At 35.5% G+C, this 19032-nt stretch overlaps 1 long non-coding RNA gene across 1 annotated transcript in view; it reads left to right on the forward strand.

Annotated features, from left to right (window-relative positions):
- The first annotated feature begins 4911 nt into the window (after nucleotides 1-4911).
- LOC103875873 overlaps nucleotides 4912-19032 on the forward strand; it is a 68070-nt gene continuing 53949 nt past the window's right edge. Inside the window, exon 1 of the long non-coding RNA XR_002515720.2 lies at nucleotides 4912-6421. This is a non-coding gene — a long non-coding RNA (uncharacterized LOC103875873). The remainder of the gene's footprint in view (nucleotides 6422-19032) is intronic.

Raw genomic sequence — 19032 nt, forward strand, 5'->3', positions numbered from 1 at the left:
ATAGATTTTGTATTTTAGTAGAAAGAGTTCTGTGATAAACAAAAAGAAGACAAAAATAAGTACATTTTATAGTTATGTTAGAAGGTACAAAAGGAAAAAAGTAGAGTTAAGGGGAATCAATGCTGTGTTGGAGCAAGATACTGGATTTTAAATGAGTGGTCAGGGTAGGGCTTCAAAGGCTATTATAGGCTGTAACAATTTATAATAGAATAAATATTGCCGGAAATGAATCTTTCATTCTTTTTCCTTAAAAATAAACTCAGTTTTCAGGGTAAGATATCAGAAAGTTTAGCAAAGCACCCCTGGTATTTAAGATATTTTATTAAATAACGTATTTCTTTGTCCATCTGTTTAATGAATTGCTTTCCCCCTGTAGTTTTTCTTTGTTCCTAAGAAACCTGATTTTGAACTATCTAGCTGAATAGTTTTCTATCTCCTTCTCCTAACTTGAAAAACCTATGCCTCACATTTCACTTCCATATCTTTAGACATGAGAATGTCACTGACACTGCAAAATCACAAAGCATTTGTCTCTTGCAGGCTACTCTCTGCAGCCTTTGTACATATTTTACTTAGGTGCCATGTGACATAAAAGGAAAATAAGGCAAAATTTCAAAATAAAAATTATCAATGGTAATGTGCTATTGAATAAACCCAAGGCCCATATTCTTCCAGGTTAATTTGCTGTTAGCAACGCCTGTGCCACCAATTGAAGGCTTTGTGGCCAGGTCTTAAAAGTAAGTCCCTAAGCCCATGAAATGTTAGCAAAAGGGCAAAATTGTATTTTTAACGAGAGAGGCAAATAAAGATAAAGGAGCACAAAGGCATAGAGGCTAGCTTGAAAATATACAAGGCTCTATGAAGCTGGCAAAACATTATGAGACATCTAATTTCAGCTGTCAAAGGGGCTCACATTGATTTTTCTGTTCATTGTATGCACTCTTAGGGTCTTTAAATAGAGCCTTATTTGACTCTCATATAACCTATCTTTCTCAGGGGAAAATTAATAGTACTTTCCAGTAGAAAAATAGGAGCTTAGTTTAGATTTGAATAGTTGAAAGCCCATTTTGTTTCTGTTTAGATTCAAGGAAATGAAAAGGTTTAGGCTTTTTCATGGTAAAGAAGTCAACAAAAATCCAGGAACCCCAAATCACTGCTCTTAATGCTAGTCATCTTTGTCCTCCTGCTGCATGCTTTTGTTAGTCAGCATCTGATCCATCTATTTTCAGCCTCTTCAACCCCAATCCCACAAAACTGCTTCTGAGAATGAAAAGAAAATCATGATTCACTTAAAAATAATTCTTTTGTAAGAAAGCATTTAAAAGCTGGCCAAAAATTAAACCCAGACCCTAACCAAAAGAATCTGTTTAGAAAATATAATCTCTACTTATGGATGACTCAGTTCTGTTGTAGCAAAATATTTTTTTCCTGAAATTCCTTGGCAGTAGCTTATTAAAACATTTTATTACCCTGCTTTCACAATATAACATCATTCTATTGATACTTACGAATAGAAAATATAATTGTTTTCCTTTGGGAATATTTTCTTTTGTCATTTTTTATTGTCCATTTATTGGAGACTGAGTAGTTTTGTCTTTAGAGCTTTTGTAATGAATCATTTCAACTTCTATTTTGGTGTAATAGTATAATTCCAAATATTAGACTGTACAATCTAATAAAACTTATGCTACACAAACACCAGATCTAAAGAGGACAACAGATCAACTAAAAGTTTACAGTTTAATTAATTATATCAGGAAGATAATAATTTTGTAAAGTTCCAAAAATTGTTGATTTGCTGCAAACTTTAAGATTGATGACAATATGGGTGAACATTTTGTTTACTAAGTCAAAGTCGAAATGCTGAGTTTATGAGTTCTGATGTGTGCGTTTGTATGTATGTGTGTATGATTTGGCTGAACCAGGGCAATTCTGGAGTTTGCATTATATCTTTCAATCCCCACAAGTCTGTTTCACATGTTCTAACGCATTGAGTAGATTCTGAATAAATATCAGGTTAAAAGAAAGGACAGATAATACAGAGATATGTCTCAGAATTCCTTTATTGCATATCCCAGAAAGTAATGAGGCTGCTAATTTGCTGAAGACTTTCCCAACCTTTCAGATGCACTAGAACTCTTCTAAGTGTGTAACAATTCTAGAATGTCAGAAGAGACATCTTGAGGATGACATCTTGTCCACTGAAATCAGTAACTCCTGTAACAAGGGTGTACTATCTTGGAAAAGAGAATAAAATATGTAGTATAGAAGAAGGAATAAGCAAAGTCTGATCATTGAAGACTGAAAGAGAAGCCTACTTTTTCCTCAATGGTGAAACCTCTACAAACTTTTTTTCTAAAATTCAGTGTACCACTGGGCAACCCTGCAAGAAGTCAAAGAACTATCAGTAGCATCCATATGGCTGAATCAAGGAAAGGTGTTTTTTCCCTTCCTAAAATTTAAAGCTCCACCTGAAACTTTATATTATGGTAAGGATGATTACACTTGTGTTTTGCAGAGACGTTTCAGGAAGAAAAAATGAGAACAAATGCACCTGCAATATATGAAATATGTGTTTACATGTTATCTAATTTTATCCTTACACCAGCTCCATGAGTTAAGTACTACAAGAAAAACTGAGGCTCCAAGGTCCTATGAGAAATGAGGAAACTGAGTCTCTAAAATCCTATGACTTAACTGTGACAGACCTAGGAAGTACTGCAGCTAGACCAGGAACTCATTTGCAAAATGCATACTCGTTCTTCTTCTATATGTTGATACAGTGCTGAGAACCTGATTTAGCTTAAGTTATTTATATGTCTTACATCAAATTGTGACAGAGATATCCTTATGGTATTATTATCCTCACTTTATAGAATAAGAAGAAATTTCAGAAAGGTTTAGAGCAGTGGTTCTCAAAACTCATTGACCATCAGAATCACATGACAAAGTTGAAAAAATACTAACTCAAGGAATTCAAGCCCAGATATTTTTATTTAATCAATCTAGATAGAAGCTCAGGGATCTGCGATTTTCTAAAAACTCCTCAGTTTGTTCTAATGTAACACTAGCTTTCAGAAACATTAATCAGTGATAATATGATTTGGATGTGTGTCTCTGCCCAAACCTTATGTGGAGTTGTAATCGCCAATGTTGAAGGACGGGGCTAGTGGGAGGTGATAGAATCATGAGGGTAGATGTCCCTGCTGTTCTTATGATAGTTCTCATGAGATCTGGTTATTTAAAAGTGTGTATCACCTTCCCCTGCTCTCTTCCTCCTCCTCCAGCCACGTAAGATGTGCCTGCTTTCCCTTCGCCTTCTGCCTTGATTGTAAGTTTCCTGAGGCCTCCACAACCATGCTTCCTACACAGTCTGTGGAACAGTGAGTCAATTAAATCTCTTTTCCTTATAAATTACCCAGTCTCAGATAGTTCTTTATAGCAATGTAAGAACAGACTAATAGAAGTGGATACTTTTTATAGTTGGAGAAGTAGGGGTTTGAATCTTCATTTATCCTCTGCCACTATGCAAATAGGCATAATTTGCATAGTATTGTCAATTTATTAGATAATTTATTAAACACTACCTAATTTAATGCTTATGATGATACCCTGGGATAAATACTTACCTCCTGGTGCTTACTGGACACATACTATTATTTATATGTTGTATTATTTATTGTTACATAATATTACCACAAAGTTTAAAATAACATATATTGGAGACTTCTGTTTTTATAGGAAGATGGTATCAATGTATGTTTGGCTATTTCTCCTGCTAAGTAAAATTAGAATCACTGAATATTATAAATAAAACAAATATGAGTTGACTGAAAAGTAGAGAGAAATAAAACTTTTGATGGAGGGAAAAGACATAAATCAGTGGAAGTGAATAGAGAACCAAGAAAAAATGGATACAAATATGTCCAACTTATTTTTGAAAAAGGTGCAAAAGCAATTTAATAGAGATAAAACAGCCTCTTTAACAAATGGCACTAGAGAAATTGTATACCCACAAGCAAAATACTAACCTCAACCTAAGTCTCATGTCATTTGCAGGACTAATGCAAAATGAATCATGGACTTACATGTAAAACATAAAACTATATAATCTAGATAAATAAACTTATGAGATTATCTCCAGGATATAAGGTTAGGAAAATAATTCCTAAAGTTAACACTAAAAGCACAATCCAGAAAATTTAAAAAAATAAGTTCGATTTTATCAAAATTAAAAATTATTGCTCTGAGAAAGATCCTGTTAAAAGGATCAAAAGCCAAACTACAGAGTAAGAGAAAACATTGGTAAACCAAATATCTGACAAATAAATAGTATGTAGAACGTAAGAAACTATCAACATTAGAAAAAATAAGCAAACTGATTAGAAAATGTGCAATGGGAAGTTTGAAAATGGAAAGAGAGACATTTCGTCGAAGTAAAAATATAGATGGCAAGTGATCACATGAGAAGATGTTCAATGTAACAGAAAATGAAACTGAAATGAGATCACTACACACCTATCAGAATTTCCAGGTCAGATGAGGTGGCTGTTGCCTGTCATCCCAGCACATTGGGAGGCCACAGCAGGTGGATTGCTTGAGCCCAGGAGTTTGAGAACAGCCTGGGCAAGTTCCATCTCTCCAAACACTTTAGAAACATAACCAGGTTTACTGGCATATGCCTATGGTCCTAGCTACTCTGGGGCGGGAGTTGAGGCTGAGGTAGGAGGATCACTTGAGTCCAAGGGTGCCAGGTTACAGTGTGCTATAATAGGGTCACTGCACTCAAGCCTAGCTGTCAGAGTGAGACCTTTTGTGTATGTGTGTGTATGTATAATATATATCACATTTTATATATGTGTTCATGTATCATACACATATATAGACACATACATTATATGTAAAATATATGTGTGTGTGTGTATGTATATATACATATATACACGCAACACCAATGCTGGAGGAGGTGCAGAGAAGCAGAATGATTCATTCATTGCTGGTGGGGAAGTAAAATGGTACAGCCACATTGGAAAACAGTTTGGCAGTTTATTTCAAAAGCTAAACATGCCATTACGATACAACCCAGTGATTGCACTCCTGGGCGTTTATCCTAGAAAAATGAAAACTTACATCCACTAAAATCTGTACTAAATGTTTATGGTCCCTTTATTGGTAATGATCAAAAACTGGAAACAATCTACATGCCCTTCAAAGATGAAAGGTTAAACAATCTGTGGTTTTTCTCGTATCACGAAATAAACCACTGTGACATGAAACTACCTGGATGAATCCCTAGAGAATTATGCTGAGTGAAAAAAAAATCAAAAGAGTTAAATACTGTATGATTTTATTTATAAAACATTCTTGAAATGACAAAGTTACAGAAGTGGAGAACATATCAGTGGCTGCCAAAGATTAAGAAGGGGATGAGGGAGGCAGGGAAGTGAGTGGGCCTATAAAAGGGCAACATGAGCATCCCTGTGATGATGGAATTTTTTTGTATCTTGATTGTGTCAATGTCAATATCTTGGTTGATAGTTTATGCTCCAATCTCATAAAGTGTTTCCATTAGAGAAACCTGGGTAAAGCACACAGGATATCTCTTTGTAGTAATTCTTACAACTGCATGAAAATTAATAATTGTCTCAAAATAATAGTTGATTTTTAAAAATTTATATTTATTATCTTACTTTTTGTATTGGGTTGGAGATCCAGACATAGCTTGGGTGAGTTCTCTACAAGGCTACAATCAAACTGTTCAGCCAGGGATGGGGTCTCATGTAAAAGCTGGACTTGGGAAGGATCTGCTTTCAAATTCATGAAGGCATTGGCAGCATTCACTTTTCGTGGGTTGTTAAGCTGAGGGCTTCAGTTTCTTGCTGGCTTTTAGCTGAAGGTCACTCTCAATTTCTTGCTGTGTGGACTTCCTCAACATGGCCATTTGCTTTATGAAAGCTAGCAAGGGAAAAAGTCCCTTAGCTGAACAGATGTTACAATCTTGTGTAACATAATTATGGAAGTGACAGTTCATCACCTTTGCTATTGTTTGTTGGATTGAAGCAAGTCACAACCCTGTTACACTTAAGGGGAGGAGATTATACAAAAGCATGAATACCAGTAGACAAAGATGACTGAGGGTATCTTAAAGTTGCTCAAGTAAATGTGTTTATATACATTTACTTCAAAGATTTTTTTCTTTAATTAGAATTTAATTTGGTCTTGATTTAATTGAGTTTTGATTTAATCAGAAATATGCTTTCTACTCTCCTAAATACTTGGCAGTTGTACAATATGATTTAAAGTATTATCAGCTAAGTTCTACATTTATAGGAGATCTTAGAACTAAAGAATGTTCCAACATTTTTATCATAGGAAACAAGATGTATTCAAGCAGATTGGGAAATAATGCATCTTAGCCACAGTAAGTATTTTTATACCACATATTAAACCTTTCAGACCTCTAGAAAACTTATTATATTACTATGTGTGTAACTTAATGATCTGAAGAGACTCATGTAACATCCCAAACCACAAATTTACTATGTGGGAAAAGTTTACACTTTGGAAGAAACTTTTTCTACTGTATCTTACCTGTATAAAAACATTGTCTTTTTAGAAAACTTCTTAGTTGACTTGAAAATCTTAGAAAACCTTTCAGAATAGAAAAATGTATTTCACATGAAATCTTTTGCAGAGTAAACCCATTGAAATTCTCTGTGACCTGGTAAACACAAAGTATAATCAATCAACTTAGTAATAAAGTTTAGATTTGTGTGAAGGTTAATCTGCCTTTATATACTGAAAACTAAAATATTCTCTTTTTTGGAAAATTAAGACATGACATTTTCATTCCTCTTGTACTTCTTGCGGGCTCCAAGATTTTTAAATATCCCTTATGGCATTTCTGAGAATAATCTTCAAGTGTTTCTTAATTCCAAAATAAGGTAGATCATCTGGAAATGATGAACATGAAAGCAGTCATCATCATCATCATCATCATCATCATAAGATGAATCATTTAAAATAATAACACGTACTCTCTAGATAGGTCTAATCTCTGTAACAGAATACATGTGAGGTCAGGAATCAACAAGTCCCTCTGCCTTGCCCCTCTTCAAAAACAAACACATGAACAAACAAAACATTCCCCTTCTTTTAGTATATTTGGAGAGAAAGAAATTTGTCATGTATTTCTGCTAAATCATTCCCCATCTGGCTTCTGCTTCTCTGTGTTGCCTGATCTGAACATGCGCTATTGCAAGTTGAGGTGTTTGTCCTGAGCTGAATACTGGCTTCTTTTACATCATTCCCCATAACACCACTAAAATAAGATTGTTGAAGGAAGCCTCCTTCTACTAACATTTTAGAATTTAAAATAATTAGGATTAAAAATTTGATAACAGAGGGGTTCATAGCACAGTACTGACCAAATAACAACTTATTGTTTTCATTATCAGGATTTGTTTTCTCATTTTCTGTATCTTGGAGGATATATCACTGACCCATATTCTTATCTGGCCTCTGCTCTTTGCATGATAGGTGAGCCTTCTCTAATCCCAGGGTCTTGTCCATCTTCACAAAAACCTCCTCCTATTCCAGCTGCCTGAAGAAAACTCTTAGATGTATTTCTGTATTATTCAGAGCATTCTGTCCTCCTGGATTACACTCAGGACACTTTGGCTTTCATAATACTAAAAGCACCTATCTAGATGTTTTTCTAAATAAGGGTAGTTTCTTACCTAAAAATAATTATATTTTCCTATTGTATCTAACTCAAATTTCTGGTATGTTTAAAGGGAATGCCTTTTCTTTCCACTTGGTAATAACCACTATCATTCACTGACACATCAAGTACCCACAATTATCAAGCTCTTCGAACATGCTAAAGGCCATTCTATATGTTTTAAACTTAACACTTTGAGTCACATAATCTTTAAAACAACTCCATTATTATTCCATCATACGGCACAGTCGTTATGAGAAGAGATTATATGCTTGAAAAACTTGTATCCCAATAACCCTGAAAGATTAAAGCCCTAGTTTTCTCAGGTTTCAATGTTAGGAGACTTCTGTATAAGATTTTTTAAGTTTTATTTTAATTTTATTTTATTTTTGTTGAGGAGAGTTAGGATTTAAACCCAGGTTTTTCTGGCTACAAGACGCACATATGTAATCACAAGACTTCACTCCATACAACCCTGGCTTCCTTTGAAGATTTTATGATATTATCTATTGTGGTAGCTAGAATAATGCCCCCACCTCCAAGCTGTCTACATCCTAATCCCAGGAACTTGTGTATTCGGTTACACAGCAAAGAGGAATTAAGATTCTAGATCGAACTAAGGTTTCTAATCAACTGACTTTAAAAAGATTTTCCTGAATATTTCCATGGGCCAAATGTAAGTACAAGTGGCTTTGAAATGTGAAAGATGAAGAGAGAAGAGTGAATGTCAGAGTGATTCTATGGGAGAAAGACTAGTCATTACTGGTTTTGAAGATATAGTAGGAGCACATGAGCCAAGGAATGTAAGCAGTCTCAAGAAGGTGAAAAGGACAATAAAATGCAATATCCCTTAGAGCCTTCAGAAGGAAAGATGGCCTGGTTGACATCTTGATTTAGCCCAACGAGATCCATTATTAGACTTCCAACCTCCAGAATTTAAGATAATAAATTTGTATTGCTTTAACACAATTTGCTGTAATTTGTTATAGCAATAAGAGAAACTCAGTACACCTATTTTGACTTTTTATTCTTTCTTAGTCTACAGTTTCCAGTTTGAATATTATTATGCTTGATTGAAAAGAGTGAAGCACTATTTAACACATGGCACTGACACTACCTTTGTTTCATAAATTTCCCTCCCTTTGACACTTCCAAGGAGCAGAACTTACATTTTTGTTTCCTCTTGACCCTAACACAATTCAGTGCTCATTTTATTTACTGTTTTCCTAATCTTTCTTTGAAATTTAGGATTCCAAACTTTATTGTAGACAAAAGAAGATATGGCAACAGAGTGTCCTTTAGATAGCATAAAGCCTGGAGAAAGTAAAACATAAAAAATGAATGGGAACTTTTTAAGTAGAAGTCCAGATAAAGAAGATGGGGGGGGGATGAAGGGTGGTTAAGGCAGCCAGGAGCCACAGTGTCACCCAACACACAAAGTACAAGTAGAAGATCATTGGAACAGACAACGTAAGCAAGGCAAGGATGAGAGATGAGATTGGAAAGGTCCATAAATTAGATTGTAAATGAATGAATATCCTTCTAGGAATTTTTAATCTGGAAGCTATGGGGAACCTGTGAATGACATTTAGCCCAAGAGGAATGTGATCATGAATTTAGAAAGTAAACGGTAGAGGCAATGTGGGAATGCAAACAAGCCTAGAGGCAGGAAAATGAGTTAAGAGTCTTTTTAGTATACCAGAAAAATGATAATAATAGACAGAATATGTATGGTGGCCCTAGGGATGGAAAGAGTTAGAATAATTTAAAAGATATCAAGAAAATAGAATCCACAGTATGTGTTAACTGTAGGCTGTGAGAAAGTAGTCAAAATCATATTGATGGCTTGGACAACAAGATGTATGATAAGGACGTTCACCAATCTGGGGAAGATGGCAGATTTTGAGACAGAACATGTGCCAGGTTTGGTTCCAGTTTTAGATTCTGGATCATTCTGTTGGGAATGTGAGCCCACTATCACTGTGTTTCTACTTTATGTTCCTATTGAACATCTACCAGTGGTTTTGAGGGCCTACTTCTTACAAACAGATAAATGATCTCTGTCTTCCTTTGGCTTGTGTTGTGCCAGCCTCTGCCATGTAATCTGTGATCATGTGCAGACCACTTTCATTAATTTAAGTCCACTTATATGGCTTCTTAGCAAATTAACAAAATAAATATTGGAACATCATGAAGATATACTGGGAAACTGCATACAGACCCAATATTTACTGAAGAAGTAGGCACAAATGAAAGTTTAGGATGTAACAGAATGATACCCCTGAAACTATTATAACAGAATGACATTAAAACACCTGTAAGAGGTGTATATGACAATATGACAGGACAGTTGACAAAAAGTTTGACTGCCTCAATATCGTAGTTGTACCAACCACAACAAAAATCTGTGAATGACTGGAAAATGTCAAATCAATGACAACAGAACTCGTCAATTTCAACCTACCATTCCATGTATTGAATTGAATAGGGGTATTATTTGCAAATAAAAAATTTTTAAACAATTTCAACTGGACTTCTTCTGTTAAAGGTTTATTGTTAGTGTTTATTATTACCTACTAATTGCTAGAACTCTGCTAAATGTAGTATGGAAATTAAGCAAAGTAGTAGATGGGATCCCTGTCCCCAAGAAACTTATGTATCTTTTAGGAGAATCAAGGTTAACAAGCACAGGAAACCATTAGCACTACAAAAAAAAAGAATTCAATTATCTGTGTGGACGAAAGACATTATGTATGTGAAGAACTCATTAAATGCTAGCTAAATCCACTTTTATTATGACAATTCTGGAAAGCAAAATATTATTTACTTTATGGAAGTTCCACAATGACTTGAAAAAGATAAATCTGTGTATTATTACTTGGACGTTTCTAAAAGTAAAAACTGTGCCGTTTAGCTAACCAAAGTACAAAAAAAGGGCAAATCTACTAATTGATGATTGTTACACTTACAGCATGCAACTTTTGTGTACTTAAAGAAAATCCTGTAATAAATGAGAGGGTGTTCTTAAGCCAAAATGATCTTAATTGGGGTTTGGAGGCCTTTGAAAATCTGCCTCTGTAAACAGTCCCTGGAATAATGACTTCCTGCAGAAGGAAAAGAGAGATATTTTAGAAGTCTAGGAGAGGCTGGCTAGCATGCTAGTCTCTGCTTTGCAGAGCAAATCCCTTGAATGCCTTTAAGAAGATTGATTTTTGATGTAAAGGTACATTTAATCATAGCTTTGAATGTTTCAAAAGTGTCTATGAGGGTTTTGCCTCTCAGTGGATTGGAAATCTATTAGTGTATAGCCAAGAGGTCACTGAATAGTAGAAATAAGACTTTTCAAGTGTTCTGATGCAAAATTTGATGGGACACACTAAAGCACTATATTTCTAAAAGCATAGCACTGAAACTTCTCCAACAGAAATAAGACTAAATACATTCTCATGAGCACATTGCTGCTGTCAAGGTTTCTCCATGTTGTATTAAAATGTTAACCAACCTTGCAGACCTTTTAAGAAACCTGAGAATTTATAAAAATATCCCCATAATGTCATTGTCTATAATATGCAAAAATTCTGGATTCTTCTGAACCAGCTATAAAATATAAAGTGTGTGCTTTATTACCTATTATTTAGTTGTATCTTTTTTTACATTTATGGTATATTGATAAGCAGTATTCATAGTGATGTCCTACCAGCCTACATGGCAAAGCAATTCCTATTGTATCTTCTCGTATTTAGTTTGCTACTGATAATTTTTAAGTGTTTCCCCTCTTTTTAGTTTGATCCTATTTCCATCAGTTGTTCATTCTGCTACCACAGTGAACTCTTCTAAATGAAAATCAAATCATGTCACCTCCTGCTTGAAATCTTTCAATCATCACTGTCACCATCAGCAACAAATCCAATACCAGAATCTGTAAACTTACCAGGGAAAATTCCCTGGACAAGCAGGCAATGTTTGTATCCCATTCTGCCTCATTGTCCTCCATCCTTGTCCCCCAAAACAGAAGGTCCAGCCATCAAATAGGGATAGCAATTGGCAATGACAGTTTCTAAGTACCTTTGGTTTTACTGAGTCCAGTTCAAGACGATTGGTATTATAAACTCATTCAATAATTAAAATTTTGCCCTATTTGTTACTTTCAGATATCATATAACTAGAATATATTTATCATTTTTTGTTTATTTTTAATTTTATAGGTACATACCATGCATAAATATTTATGAGGTAGATATTTTGATACAGGCATATAATGTACAATGATCACATCAAAGTAAATGGGGTTGCCATCACCTCAAGCATTCATCATTTCCTTGTGTTACAAACATTCCAATAGTACTTCCTCAGTTATTCCAAAATATACAACAAATTCTTGCTGACTGTAGTCACCCTGTTGTGCTATCAAGTACTAGGTCTTACTCTTTTTAACTACATTTCTCTACTCATAAACCACCTCCATTTTCTAACCATCCCCTTACCTGTACTACCCTTCACAGCCTCTAGTAACCACTAATCTACTCCCTCTCCATGAGCTCAGTTGTTTTAATTTTAGCTCCCACAAATGAATGAAAGCATGCAAAGTTTATCTTTCTGTGCCTGGCTTATTTCACTTAAGATAATGTCCTCTAGTTCTATTCAAAACTTGCAAATGATCTCATTCTTTTTTATGACTGAGTAGTACTCCATTGTGTATGTATACCTGTATTAGTCCATTTTCACACTGCTGATAAAGACATACCCAAGACTGGACAATCTGCAAAAGAAAGAAGGTTAATGGACTCACAGTTTCATGTGGCTGGGGAGGCCTCACAATCATGGTGGCAGACAAGAGAAGAGATCTTGTGCAGGGAAACTCCCCTTTATAAAACCATCAGATCTCTTGAGACTTATTCACTATCACGAGAACAGCAGGGGAAAGACCTGCCACCGTGATTCAATTATCTCCCACTGGATCCCTCCTACAATACATGGGAATTGGGGGAGCTACAATTCAAGATGAGATTTGGGTGGGGACACAGCCAAACCATATCACATCACATTTTCTTTTTATTTTAACATTGCTAATTTTTATTATTATTTATGAACAAATGACAATTCTGAATATAAAAATAAATGAGCCAATTCTCATCCTTTAATCTTTTCTAGTGTCCTCAGGTCTCCACTCAAATTTTTCTTGTAAGTCAGGCACAGAATTTGAGAGTCTTTAAGAAGCACTAAAAGTCACAGTGCCTTAGGATTCTTACATGTTAACTTGCTAGCCCTTTTAATTTTTTTTTCCTTTTTTTTTCCTTTTTTTTTCCTTTTTTTTTATACTTTAAGTTCTAAGGTGCATGTGCACAATGTGCAGGTTTGTTACATAGGTGTACATGTGCCACATTGATTTGCTGCACACATTAATTCATCAATTACATTAGGTATTTCTCCTAATGCTATCTCTCTCCCTGCCCCCCACCCCATGACAGGTCCCGGGGTGTGATGTTCCCTGCCCTGTGTCCAAGTGTTCTCATTGTTCAGTTCCCACCTATGAGTGAGAACATGCGTCACACCACATTTTCTTTATTCATTCATATGTTGATGGATACTTAGGTTGCTTTCAAATTTTGGCTATTGTGAATAGTGCTCCAATAAACATTGGAGTGCAGATATCTCTTCAGTATACTGATTTCCATTCTTTTGAGTATATACCAGCAGCGGGATTAATGGATATGTTTTATCTTTAGACTTTTTAGGAACCTTCATACTGTTCTCCATGGTAGCTGTACTATTTTATCATCCCACCAATAGTGTACAAGTGTTCTTTTTTTTCTACATCATTGCTGGCATTCAATATTGCTTGTCTTTTGATAAAAATCATTTTAAAAATCATTTTAACTGGAATGAGATGATATCTCATTATAATTTTCATTTGCATTTCTCTGATGATGAATGATGTTGAACACATTTTCATATGCCTATTTTCCATTTGTATGTCTTCTTTTGAGAAATGTCTATTCGGATCTTTTGTCCCCTTTTAAATCAGATTAGTTTTCTTTTCCTATAGAGTTGTTAGAGCTCCTTATGTATTGTAGTTATTAATCCCCTGTCAAATGCATAGCTTGCAAATATTTTCTCCCATTCTGTGAGTTGTCTTTTCACTTTATTGTTTCTTTTGCTGTACAGAAGCTTTATAACTTGATGCGATCCCATTTGTCCATTTGTCCATTTTTGCTTTAGTTGTCGGTTCTTTTGGGATATTGGTCAAGAAATATTTGCCCACACCAATGTCCTGGAGAGTTTCCCCCATGTCTTTTTGTAGTAATTACGTAGTTTGAGGTCTTAGATTTAAGTATTTAATCTATTTTTATTTGATTTTTGCATACAGCAAGAGATGTTTTATTCCTTGTTTTATTCCTCTGCACATGGATATCCAGTTTTCCCAGTACCATTTATTGGACTGTTTTTCCCTATTGTATGTTCTTGGTACTCTCTTTGAAAGTGAGTTCACTGTAGATATGCTGATTTATTTCTGGCCTCTCTATTCTGTTCCATTGGTCTGTCTGTTTTTATGCCAGTACCATCAGTACCATGCTGTTTTGGTTACTATAATTCTGTATTGTAATTTGAAGTCAGGTAATGTGATTCCTCTAGTTTTGTTCTTTTTTTCTCAGGATAACTTTGGCTAGTATGGATCTTTGGTGGTTCCATATAAAAATTAGGAGTATTGGTTTTCTATTTCTCTGAAGAATGTCATTGGTATTTTGATAGAGACTGTCTTGAATCTGTAGATTGCTTTGATTAGTAGGGGTATTTTAACAATATTGATTCTTCCAATCTATGAACATGGAATATCTTTCCATTTTTTGTGTCTTCAATTTCCTCCATCAATATTTTATACTTTCATTGTAGAGATCTTTCACTTATTTGGTTAAATTTACTCATAATTATTTAATTTTATTGTAGCTATTGTAAATGGAATTGCTTTCTTGATTTCTTTTTCAGAATGTTCTCTGTTGGCATATACAAATGCTACTGAATTTTGTACATTGATTTTGTATCCTGCAACTATACTGAACTTGCTTGTCAGTTAAAATAGGTTTTTGTTTGTTTTGTGGAGTCTTTAGGTTAAAAAAAAAATCTGCAAACAAGAATAATTTGACTTCTTCACTTATAATTTGGATGCCTTTTCTTTCTTATGTCTGATTGCTCTATCTAGGACTTCCAGTATTATGTTGGATAACAGTAGTGAACAACAAACTTGTCATGACTTAGATGTTTCAAGAAAGGTTTTCAATTTTTCCCCAGTGTGATACTAGCTGTGAGTCTGTTGTATATGGTTTTTATTGTGTTGAGGTATGTTTAGCATATACCAGGTTTTGAGGGTTTTTTGTTTGTTTTTGTTTTGTTTTGTTTTTATTAAACTATAAGTTGTAGGGTACATATGCACAACATGCAGGTATGTTACATATGTATATATGTGCCATGTTGGTGTACTGTACCCATTAACTCGTCATTTACATTAGGTGTATCTCCTGACGCTATCCCGCTCCCATCCCCCTACCCCATGACAGGCCCCAGTGTGTGATGTTCCCTCTTCCTGTGTCCAGGTGTTCTCATTGTTCAATTCCCACCTATAAGCGAGAACATGTGGTGTTTGGTTTTCTGTTCTTGCGATAGTTTGCTCAAAATGATGGTTTCCAGCTGCATCCATGTCCTCACAAAGGACATGAACTCATCCTTTTTATGGTGGCATAGTATTCCATAGTGTATGTGTACCACATTTTCTTAATCCAGTTTATCATTGATGGACATTTGGGTTGCTACCAAGTCTTTGCTATTGTGAATAGTGCCGCAGTAAACATACGTGTGCATGTATCTTTATAGCAGCGTGATTTATAATCCTTTGGGTATATACCCAGTAATGGGATGGATAGGTCAAATAGTATTTCTAGTTCTAGATCCTTGAGGAATCGCCACACTGTCTTCCACAATGGTTGGACTAGTTTACAGTCCCACCAACAGTGTAAAAGTGTTCCTATTTCTCCACATCCTCTCCAGCACCTGTTGTTTCCTGACTTTTTAATGATTGCCATTCTAACTGGTGTGAGATAGTATCTCATTGTGGTTTTGATTTGCATTTCTCTAATGGCCAGTGATGATGAGCATTTTTTCATGTGTCTGTTGGCTGCATAAACGTCGCCTTTTGACAAGTGTCTGTTCATGTCCTTTGCCCACTTTTTGGAGTTTTTTCTTGCAAATTTGTTTGAGTTCTTTGTAGGTTCTGAATATTAGCCCTTTGTCAGATGAGTAGATTGCAAAACTTTTCTCCCATTCTGTAAGTTGCCTGTTCACTCTGATGGTAGTTTCTTTTGCTGTACAGAAGCTCTTTAGTTTAATTAGATCCCATTTGTCAGTTTTGGCTTTTGTTGCTATTGCTTTTGGTGTTTTAGACATGAAGTCCTTGCCCATGCCTATGTCCTGAACGGTATTGCCTAGGTTTTCTTCTAGGGTTTTATGGTTTTAGGTCTAACATTTAAGTATAATCCATCTTGAATTAATTTTTGTATAAGGTGTATGGAAGGGATCCAGTTTCAGCTTTCTAAATATGGCTAGCCAGTTTTCCCAGCACCATTTATTAAATAGGGAGTCCTTTTCCCATTTCTTGTTTTTGTCAAGTTTGTCAAAGATCAGATGGTTGTAGATGTGTGGTATTATTTCTGAGGGCTCTGTTCTGTACCATTGGTCTATATCTCTTTTTTGGTACCAGTACCATGCTGTTTTGGTTACTGTAGCCTTGTAGTATAGTTTCAAGTCAGGTAGCATGATGCCTCCAGCTTTGTTCTTTTGACTTATGATTGTCTTGGCAATGTACGGTCTTTTTTGGTTCCATATGAACTTTAAAGTAGTTTTTTCCAATTCTGTGAAGAAAGTCATTAGTAGCTTAATGGGGATGGCATTGAATCTATAAATTACCTTGGGCAGTATGGCCATTTTCACCATATTGATTCTTCCTATCCATGAGCATGGTATGTTCTTCCATTTGTTTGTGTCCTCTTTTATTTCACTGAGCAATGGTTTGTAGTTCTCCTTGAAGAGGTCCTTCACATCCCTTGTAAGTTGGATTCCTAGGTATTTTATTCTCTTTGAAGCAATTGTGAATGGGAGTTCATTCATGATTTGGCTCTCTGTTGGTCTGTTACCAGTGTATAGGAATGCTTGTGAGTTTTGCACATTGATTTTGTATCCTGAGACTTTGTTGAAGTTGCTTATCAGCTTAAGGAGATTTTGGGCTGAGACAATGGGGTTTTCTAAATATACAATCATGTCATTTGCAAACAGGGACAGTTGACTTCCTCTTTTCCTAACTAAATACCCTTTATATCTTTTCCTGCCTGATTTCCCTGACCAGAAGTTCCAACACTATGTTTAATAGGAGTGATGAGAGAGGGCATCCCTGTCTTGTGCCAGTTTTCAAAGGGAATGCTTCCAGTTTTTGCCCATTCAGTATAGTATTGACTGTGGGTTTGTCATAAATAGCTCTTATTATTTTGAGATATGTCCCATCAATACTGAATTTATCGAGAGTTTTTAGCATGAAGGGCTGTTGAATTTTGTCAAAGGCCTTTTCTGCATCTATCGAGATAATCATGTGGTTTTTGTCTTTGATTCTGTTTATATGCTGGATTACATTTATTGATCTGCATATGTTGAACCAGCCTTGCATCCCAGGGATGAAGCCCACTTGCTAATGGTGGATAAGCTTTTTGATGTGCTCCTGTATTTGGTTTGCCAGTATTTTATTGAGAATTTTTCCATCAGTGTTCATCAGTGATATTGGTCTAAAATTCTCTTTTTTTGTTGTGCCTCTGCCGGGCTTTGGTATCAGGATGATGTTGGCCTCAGAAAATGAGTTAGAGAGGATTCCCTCTTTTTCTATTGATCGGAATAGTTTCAGAAGGAATGGTACCAGCTCCTCCTTGTACCTCTGGTAGAATTCGGCTGTGAATCTGTCTGGTCCTGGACTTTTTTTTAGTTGGTAGGCTATTAATTATTGCCTCAATTTCAGAGCCTGTTATTGGTCTATTCGGGGATTCAACTTCTTCCTGGTTTAGTCTTGGGAGAGTGTATGTGTCCAGGAATTTGTCCATATCTTCTAGGTTTTCTAGTTTATTTGTGTAGAGGTGTTTATAGTATTCTCTGATGGTAGTTTGTATTTCTGTGGGATTGGTGGTGTCATCCCTTTTATCACTTTTTATTGCATCTGTTTGATTCTTCTCTCTTTTCTTCTTTATTAGTCTTGCAAGCAGACTATCAATTTTTTTTTTATCTTTTCAAAAAACCAGCTCCTGGATTCATTGATATTTTGAAGGGTTTTTTGTGTCTCTATCTCCTTCAGTTCTGCTCTGATCTTAGTTATTTCTTGCCTTCTGCTAGCTTTTGAATGTGTTTGCTCTTGCTTCTCTAGTTCTTTTAATTGTGATGTTAGGGTGTCAATTTTAGATCTTTCCTGCTTTCTCTCGTTGGCATTTAGTGCTATCAATTTCCCTTTACACACTGCTTTAAATGTGTCCCAGAGATTCTGGTATGTTGTGTGTTTGTTCTCATTGGTTTCAAAGAACATCTTTATTTCTGCCATCATTTTGTTATGTACCCAGTAGTCTTTCAGGAGCAGGTTGTTCAGTTTCCATGTAGTTGAGTGGTTTTGAGTGAGTTTCTTAATCCTGAGTTCTAGTTTGACTACACTGTGGTCTGAGAGACAGTTTGTTATAATTTCTGTTCTTGTACATTTGCTGAGGAGTGCTTTACTTCCAACTATGTGGTCAATTTTGGAATAAGTGTGATGTGGTGCTAAGAAGAATGTATATTCTGTTGATTTGGGGTGGAGAGTTCTGTAGATGTCTATTAGGTCTGCTTGGTGCAGAGCTGAGTTCAGTTCCTGGATATCATTTTTAACTTTCTGTCTTGTTGATCTGTCTAATGTTGACAGTGGGGTGTTAAAGTCTCCCATTATTATTGTGTAGGAGTCTAAGTCTCTTTGTAGGTCTCTAAGGACATGCTTTATGAATCTGGGTGCTGCTGTATTGGGTGCATATATATTTAGCATAGGTAGCTCTTCCTGATGAATTGATCCCTTTACCATTATGTAATGGCTGCCTTTGTCTCTTTTGATCTATGTTGGTTTAAAGTCTATTTTATCAGAGACGAGGATTGCAACCCCTGCCTTTTTTTGTTTTCCATTTACTTGGTAGATGTTCCTCCATCCCTTTATTTTGAGCCTATGTGTGTCTCTGCATGTGAGATGGGTCTCCTGAATACAGCACACTAAT

Source organism: Papio anubis, chromosome 9, assembly GCF_008728515.1.
Source record: "Papio anubis isolate 15944 chromosome 9, Panubis1.0, whole genome shotgun sequence".
Lineage (NCBI taxonomy): Eukaryota > Metazoa > Chordata > Mammalia > Primates > Cercopithecidae > Papio > Papio anubis.